The 8,938-nt window shown below is 43.2% G+C and overlaps 1 protein-coding gene across 1 annotated transcript in view; it reads left to right on the forward strand.

Annotated features, from left to right (window-relative positions):
* Positions 1 to 2,020: 2,020 nt before the first annotated feature.
* The window catches only part of tenm3 (teneurin transmembrane protein 3), a 175,066-nt gene continuing 168,148 nt past the window's right edge, over positions 2,021 to 8,938 (forward strand). Inside the window, exon 1 of the mRNA XM_084686437.1 lies at positions 2,021 to 2,323. The gene's annotated coding sequence lies outside the window, so the exon portion shown is untranslated. The remainder of the gene's footprint in view (positions 2,324 to 8,938) is intronic.

Genomic DNA, 8,938 nt, shown 5'->3' on the forward strand with positions numbered 1-8,938 from the left:
CACACTCTCACGTACACCACAGGCACAGGCTGAGTGGGTAGTTTTGGTGCAAGGCTGTGCCTCTCTCCAGCCTACTCCTTTCATTCCTTCTCCTCTCCCTCTTCCACTCCTGTCTAGCCTACCCAAGAGTAAGAGCAGATTAAGAGGTGTCTTCACTGGTAAAGGTTCTTTCTCTTTCTCTCTTGTTCTCATTCTCTGAGGGGGGACTTTATAAGGTGGTATGGGCAGCGCTTGTTAAAACTTTAGTAGCAGTCCATGTCTCCTCACTGGTATTTCTTGCTGTATTTGTGTGTGTGTGTGTGTGTGTGTGTGCATGAGTGAGCACGTGTGCATGCACATGTGTGGGTCTGCAAGGTCGTAATAGCCTGAACCAGGTTTTCGGTTTCCTGAGCTCCAGTAAAAACATGATCAGGTTCTTGTAGTCCTGGGAAGGCAAACACACACACACACACACAGATGCCCATACACATAAACACACATACAGTGTTGCAACATAACCATTCATGCATGTCTACTCACCTCTACAGTCTTTCATAGTGCTGCTGGGAAGATCCTATGATAGATAGGTTGATAGACCGATAGACCGATAGACTGATAGACCAATAGATAAACAGACAGACAGACAGACAGACAGTGTGTGAATTACGGGGGGGGGGGGGGGGGTTTGACCCCCCTAATTAAGACTTGGACCCCCCCCCCCCAAACGAGGTAAAAACGACAGGTCAGGGGGGTTGATACATTTATATATTGTGCTTACCTGTAGTCATAAATATAACTTTACGCCCTGGAGAAGAAGTTGACCCCCTCGATTGTCATTGTATAATTTGCACTCTGCAGATAGTCAGATAGATACATTGATAGATACATACATAGATAGTTGGTATTGGACCATGGATGAGACACAGTACCACTGGGGTCTAGCCCACAGGTGAGGGGCTTTACACTCCCGGAAATAATTATGATTTATTATTTACATACTATAACATACAGTGTACGTATATGTAGGCCGTACAATACAGTCCTATACAATTATACGTTTTTTTTGTTTTTTTTTACCGATACACACTTGTATTTCTCATTTATATGTATTTTAATCAAAGTGTTGATTGTAAAGCGTAGGTCTGCCTGTTCTCACACCTTGATTTGCAGGGATAGCTGTACTATCACTGTACTAAGTACTGCAGTGTTGTAAGATGTTTAAATACTTGAAATAATTATATGAAATTATAGTTGACCTGCCTACTGCACAATCCTAAATTGTTAGGCTAAAATGTCCAAACAATTTGCCTAAAAGGACGCCATTTGTCCACTTGGCACCGTTTAAACATATCCTAGATATGGGCCATAGGAAGCCTATTGGTTAGTAGCCTATGTCCTCTACTGCTAATTGCCCCGGTGATGGTAGCCTACTAGCCAATACAATTTCGGAGTCTACTGTCCCTACACGTGCCAAAATCTCCCAACGGTAGCTAATGAAGCCTTAAAACCCATTAACTTTCTGTGTAATCTGCCTCTCGCAGATGTCTTCATCAACGGCGACGAGCAGCTAAGAAGTCATTCATCACAATATGGGCGCCAGCCATGGGTGACCCGTAAATGATTACCGATATTGTACTAGATAGACGTAAGCAACTGACAGAGCGCACCAGGGGGAACGGTGGAACCCTACATCTCCCGGTGATGAAAAAGGGAAAGACGCTTTACCGCTCACACTGGGCAGACAGCGCTACTGGAGAGGTTCAGTGACCGTCACTTTGCTTTGGAAGTCGGTGACTCACTTCGTGACTCGGGACAGACAGTGAGAGAGGGAGATATGGTGCTTTCCTATCGTTCTGATTGAATCGCAGAGATATAGTGAACGGTGGCGGCGGTGGTCGTTAACGGAGGCAGATTGCCGTTTGTAACTCGATCTCCCTCTGTTTTCGTTAGTCGGCGGTTGGTAGGGTCCTCATCAGTTCTGTCACTTTTAGCGCGCTCCGTCCGCAAGTCCTACGCTTCCATTGCGCTGTCCTCTGTCGCAAGCGGTCACCGCGAGCCTTTTCTCTCTCGCCTCTGAGATATCTGTCAACGGAACGACGACACCACAGTTCCTCATCTTTTCTTTACACGATCCGTTCAGCTACGGGACTACAACGTTTTGATAAAGATCTGGAGTGATACTGTATTAGCGGAAGACTTTGTTTCATTACGCTACTGCACACTTTTACTATTTCATTCAGAAAACCAAACGACGACGTCGCGGTATCCCCTGAAGTTGAACCCTCCTCTGGTGAAGTTTTGACAGCGGTTCTGGAGAATGGAATGCTAAACAACACCATACCAGGTACGGGACATCTTTTAGTTTTGTATATGATATTACAGACGGTTTATCAACGACACAAATGTGACATAAAAATGTCAAAAGTAACAACAGCTGCTCTTCAGTTTTGCGTTTACATCCGCTAAGATCAGGAATATGTTCTTTGGGACAAACTAGGAACACCAAACAAACACGGACTTTGTTGAAGTTGATTGCATTGTATATTTAAAGCTAACACTAGGCTATTTAAAGTGTGAAACTCAACGGGTATTTGGGTCGTTATTTTGTAGGGTTTTGTCTGTAAGGCTGTCGCCTGCTGTTAAAAGTTCACTGAAATGGTTAAGACAATGTTCTCTGAGCACCTGCACCGCATTAGCAAAAATACACGCGCTTTCAACATGGCAATAATTGCATTTTAGCCTGTCTTCCTGTCTCTATTTTAGTTTATTAAAGCCGTTTACTATTTTTACGTGTTTTTTTTCTTTTCTTTTTTCAACCTTGACAGGATTGTCAGTTGACTTGGCCTATTTAAGTTGAAGGTAAAAAAAACCCATCTAATTCAACTTTTTGAGGAGTGTTACAGCCTCACTTCACAATGATAATAATACTTGAGCAAAAGGGATAGGCTACAACCACTGTAATTTAGCCTATGCATCCCATTATGTGGCTTTGTGTGTCTGTGCGATTGACTATGTTGAATCCAAAAACACGCAAAATAATAATTGATGGGCTACTTTTGGCATAAAAACCGTGGACTACATGGTTCCGTGTTTGCGTATAAAACAAGATTCCGCACGTTTCATCCAGCCGTTTTCTCTCCCACAAGCTTTGTCAAACGGGAACGGTGTCAACGACGTGATTTCACCAGGAGAGCCTACACGTTGAACGGGTTTAGGGTTCCGTTCCTTAATGCAGCCAGTATTTCATTGTCACCATGTGCCGTGGTCGCTCGTGCGCTGATAGTGTGTGTCCGTGTGATACGTTGTGTGATATCCTCTTCGCTCCAGTGTATACAGTAGGGCTAGCCTACATGACCGAGATGCCCCGTGATCTACTGTACCCGTTACCCGTTGATTAAACATGGCGTGCTAGGCAACGGAAATAATCATATCATTGCAAACCTATGTATTGTTATAATATAAATGACGCTTTATCGGTAGAAGGCCGATGAATGCACTTTGTTAGATTGGTGTTATCGGAGTTTGATGATCTTTCTCTTGGTTTCAAGCACGTTTTCACAGAATGAGCGTGGTTATTTAAAGAATAATTATTTTTGTTACTAAAACATATAGGCCTAGACTGGTCTAGTGAAATAACGAAGACCACAAAACTGATTTAGCCTATGTAGAATATAAAAATATATACATATAAATATATATATATTTAAAGACATTTTAGGATAATGGGCCTAGATTGATGCGATTCAGTTTACCCTTATTTGAACTTGGAAATATAGACGTATAGAATTGTCATGCACTTTGTCAATTTTTTTTGGTATAATAATTATTTCAATAATTAATGGTTGTGGAACTAATTATATATATATATATATATATATATATATATATATATATATATATATATATATATATAAAAATACATATATTGCATACTGTGTGTTGGATGCAGTCAATAGATTGATCAGTCAATCAAAGACAATGTGTTAGCAGCAGAGTAGATGATAGCCTTGGTAGACCCTCAATATAGACAGGGGAGTACAGTTGCCTGGACTGTCTGCATGTAATCATGTTCACGGTGAGGAGAAACGGGACGAGGGACTGTAATCTATTCACAATAGACGAGAGAGAGAGAGAGAGAGAGAGAGAGAGAGAGAGAGAGAGAGAGAGAGAGAGAGAGAGAGAGAGAGAGAGAGATGGAAGTGAGTGAGAAAGATAGGAGGGCTACACAGACATAGCAGAGATGGAAAGTTATAGAGAAATTGTTATTGATTTATAGTTATAACTATAATAATGTATGTTGGCTATGAATATGTCATAGCTACATACACACCACTGGTTGAAACAATTTGTGGTTGAAACATTGTCAGTCCTGTATGCACACTTTTCATGCTATTTCCTTTACAATGTGACTATCTAGTGTGGGGATGTTAACTTGAGACCAGGTGTAGCTCAATGATTTTGATGTACCTCATGAGAGAGAAGACCTTAACATCATTGTCACACGCACTAAAACATTTTAAATGTGAAAAAGCTTCTGCTAAAATGCATAAATGTAAATGTTAATGAATAAATTGTTCTCAATACTCCTCCCTGATTATTTAGTTGTCATGAGACTAGTCTACTATTTAGAAAGAGAGAGTGACACCAAAGATGTATTGTGTATATTTGGCAGTAAACTTGTTTTTTTTAGTGCTGGTCCGTATTGTTCTGAAAAGCTTAGGCCCCTGTGCTGTCGCCGGGTAGAATAGCCCCGTCCTCTCTGAGGGAAGTGTAAACGTCACAGTTTGGCTGCTCCCTATCTACTCTACAGCTATCCGCTGCACACCATCCAAACCAAACATATTACGTCAAACAAGGGATGAGGAGCATCCACTGGGTGTACTAGCATGTTTTTATATATATTTTTTTTTTACCAGAGCTTCTTCTTCGGCCACCGCTGCGTATATTTAGCAATATGTTAGGAAAATTAATAGAGGTGAAAAATGGTCCTGTAGCCTCAAATGTAAACTTTTATATAACTCCAGGGCATTACTTGTTGTAATTCTTTTGGAATTCTACTATATTCAAAATAACGTGTGGATAACAAATGAAGTCAGTTTCCTTTGAGTGTGCGTCCAGGGAGGGAGCAGGGCTGACTGTGACTCGTGTGTTTCATGTTGTCTTCAGAGGGGGCAGCATTAGCTTTATGAGACCAATGTTGTACCCGTGTAATTCAGACAAATGGTTTCCCTCTACTAGGATACTAATGCTGGAAGTCTGGGGGGTGGGTGGGGTGTGTGTGTGTGTGTGTGTGTGTGTGTGTGTGTGTGGGGGTCAAACTCATCTGAAGTGCGTCCGTAATCAATTTCTGATGCAGAAGCCCTCAAGCCCCCTGTGTCCAAAAACTCAGATTTTATTATTTCCCATTAGCCTCCAGTGTGATTGATAGGAACACTTTACTGGACTGAAGTGTCATTTGTTTCCTTATGTAGGCAGCACGGATCCTTTAAAACCTCTGTGACAGACATCTGAGTGATTGGTGTGCGTGTGTGTGTGTGTGTGTGTGTGTGTGTGTGAAAGAGAGAGAAAGAGAGAGAGTGACGTGTGTTTGTGTAAGAGTGACATGTGCGTAGGTCGGGGTGGGTCTATGTAGGAGAAGGTATCATTTGTAACCTTAATGATGTTAACAAAACCACGCGCAAACACACATCCACCCACACACCCACACACACGCACACACACATGTGTACACACGTAAAGCATCAAGCCATAGTTGTAGCCACCATCTGGTTGTAAGTCCCCTCTGTTTTACCTCAATTAGTTTGATTTCAGTTTCATACTTAATTATGAGGACTCTTCATAGATACATTCACTCAGCAGAATTGTAACAAGCACACACACTCATACACACACCAACCCGAAACTATAACGACAGATAACAAAGTGAGAACTCTGTTTGTGCCAGTGTATGAGATATCCTACTGTGTTTTAGACCTGGCCATCCGTAAAGGAATCACCACCAGTAGTCACAGAAACCAGGACCATGCACGCGCATACACACACGCACACGCACACACACACACCGGGCTGAATAAGCAGGGTGTTAAATGTGGTGTGTGAGCAGAGCATGGTCCAGGCAGCTAGGCCAGCTCTCTCTCTGCCGGGTAGCGTGTAGAAGCACTGCAGGCTCATTGCACCCCAGCCATGCTGAAACATAGGCAGTGTGTGTGTGTGTGTGTGCACACACGCGCATGTGTGTGTCCGTGTGTAGATGCCACCACGGCAAGCCTTGCATCCACTCATCCTGGCTCACTGACTTGAGTGCACATGCAATGAGATAGCATAGATGAAAGCAGGAAACCTCAACTCCGCTCACTGGTGCTGCATTGCTTCTTGTCACACTGTACACCTGTGTGTGTGTGTGTGTGTGTGTGGGTGTGTGGGTGTGTGGGTGTGTGGGTGTGGGTGTGTGTGTGTGGGTGTGTGTGTGTGTGTGGGTGTGTGTGTGTGTGTGGGTGTGTGGGTGTGTGTGTGTGTGTGTGGGTGTGTGTGTGTGTGGGTGTGGGTGGGTGTGAGTGGGTGTGTGTGTGTGTGGGTGTGGGTGTGTGTGGGTGTGGGTGTGTCCGTGCATGGATGAAGTTGGTAATCACAACATTTCAGGCAGACACGCGAAAATAGGGACGGCAAAAGGTGAACTATGTTTGTGATGCACTGAGATGTTTCCAGTTCACACACACACATACACACACACACACGAAGTTGCCCCCCAAGGCGAACTGAATTGTTATGATAGCAGCATGTGAGCCTTAATGAAAGGCAGCTGTGGGAGATGTTATTTTGACTTTCTGCAAAATGTGCACGCACGATCACATGCACACGCACACACACCTGCTGTAACACTCAGAGCGTACTCATGCATTTGCGTACTGCTCCATTCTACAGGCTGATCCAACAATGATCTACCAGTCACTTTACTGTTGGTTTACAAACCTCATACTGTCTAAACTAGCTGACGGGTTCTTGACCAGAAGATGTGCTGTAGTCTCGCTTACGTGTTCTAGACTGTACAGTGTTCTCTAACAAACTACCTGGTGTTTATACAGTTAGATGACACAGCTAAGAGTGATTTAGTGTGTGTGTTCTACCTTGATTCAGCCTCTCTAATGTCTCTTTTTAATTGACCAGTTTTGTAAACACTCCATCTTTCCATCTCTCCTCTTTCAGTTTATATATTACAGGTTAACGGCAGAGCGTACTTCAATGGGATTAGAGAGAACACACAAAAACAATCTTTATCTCTCCCTCTCTGTCTCAGTCTCTCTCTCTCCCTCTTTCCCTGTCTCTCTCTCTTCTCTCTCTCTCTCTCTCTCTCTTCTCTCTCTCTCTCTCTCTCTCTCTCTCTCTCTCTCTCTCTCTCTCTCTCTCTCTCTCTCTCTTTCTCTCCCTCTCTCTGGGGTGATGGTCTGTTCCCAACCTCTCTGCATGTTTTTGTCTCCTTCCAAACAGCAGCCAATTACCTTTCCCCATGAACCACATGAAATATTCATAGTCCTCTTTCCCTCCCTCATCGGCTGCTAAAAGTGTCCCATTATGTTAGACACAAAAAATACTTACCATGTGTTTATTTTTCCAAAGTCTCTCTTTTAAACTAAAGTATGTTTCCCTACAACAGAGAATTATCCAGATATTTATGTATATTTCTTACTCAGCTGTTTGTGTTTGTCCTTAATCCTGTTTTCACCTCACGACCATAAACAAATAGGTGTTGAGTGAGTGTGTCCATCCTTATACCACACAGTAAGACTAGTGGTGGTGACATGGAGATGGCATGGAAAACAAAGTGCAGCACAACATCGCTGTCTTGTTGGGTGGGGTAGCTTTCTGTTCGTGGAATGAGAAATGTGTTATCAATTTTTCTTTTTCTGGGAAAAGTGTGAAATCTAGAGTTGGTGACAAAAAAACATAAAACAATAAAAGCTAACTGATTGTCTGTAGACCACTGTCCATCCAGAAGTTATTTGGGCTCAGTGTGACAAGTTTGTGTTTATCTGAAAATCGGTGTGTGTGTTTGTGTGTGAGTACGATCATACTGGGCGTGAACGCAGAAAGAAAAAAAGGTATTCATCTCTCATTGCTTGACACTCCTCATCTCTCTGCTGCTCTCTCTCTTTTTCTCTCTCTCTCTTTTGCTCTATTTTCTCTCTATTTCTTTTTCATCACCCAAATTCTTTTTTTTGGAAGGTTTTCCCCCAAAAACGTTTTTTTTTTCCTTTTGCACTGCTTTTGTGTTTCTAAAGCGTTGCAGAATCCATCTTTTGTGACGAAACAGCAAGGAAATACCACAGAATGTATTTGATTCTTATTAAGTGGGGAAAAACTGTATCCAAATGTTGATGTGGTGTATAAGATGTCCTGTATTGACTTTCTAGATGTTATTATGGATTATAGACTCGATGAGTGCTGGCATAGTTAGTTAGCCAGTGGAGAGGCTGTGTCCGTATTGACAAAGAGCCAGCCGGCCAGCCACGACCCACCTCAGGCAGGGCTGGACAACCTGGTGGAGCCATGATCAGGAGTAATGAGGCATGCACACACACACCTAGTGCACACGCAGGCATGGACACACAGGCATGCGCACACACACACACACACACACACACACACACTGACAAACGGACACACACACACACCTAGTGCACACGCAGGCATGGACACACAGGCATGCGCACACACACACACACACACACACACACACTGACAAACGGACACACACACACGAGCGCTCATCCCTTTCTATTTCACCACTCATCCACCTTTCCCATTATTCTCTTCCTCCTCTGACTGTGTGCTGAGAGAGAGAGAGAGAGAGAGAGAGAGAGAGAGAGAGAGAGAGCGAGAGAGAGAGAGAGAGAGAGAGAGAGAGAGAGAGAAAGAGAGAGAGCGAGAGAGAGAGAGAGAGAGAGAGAGAGAGAGAGAGAGA

This window comes from Hypomesus nipponensis, chromosome 22 (genome assembly GCF_054491055.1).
Source record: "Hypomesus nipponensis isolate SF chromosome 22, ASM5449105v1, whole genome shotgun sequence".
Taxonomy (NCBI): Eukaryota; Metazoa; Chordata; class Actinopteri; order Osmeriformes; family Osmeridae; genus Hypomesus; species Hypomesus nipponensis.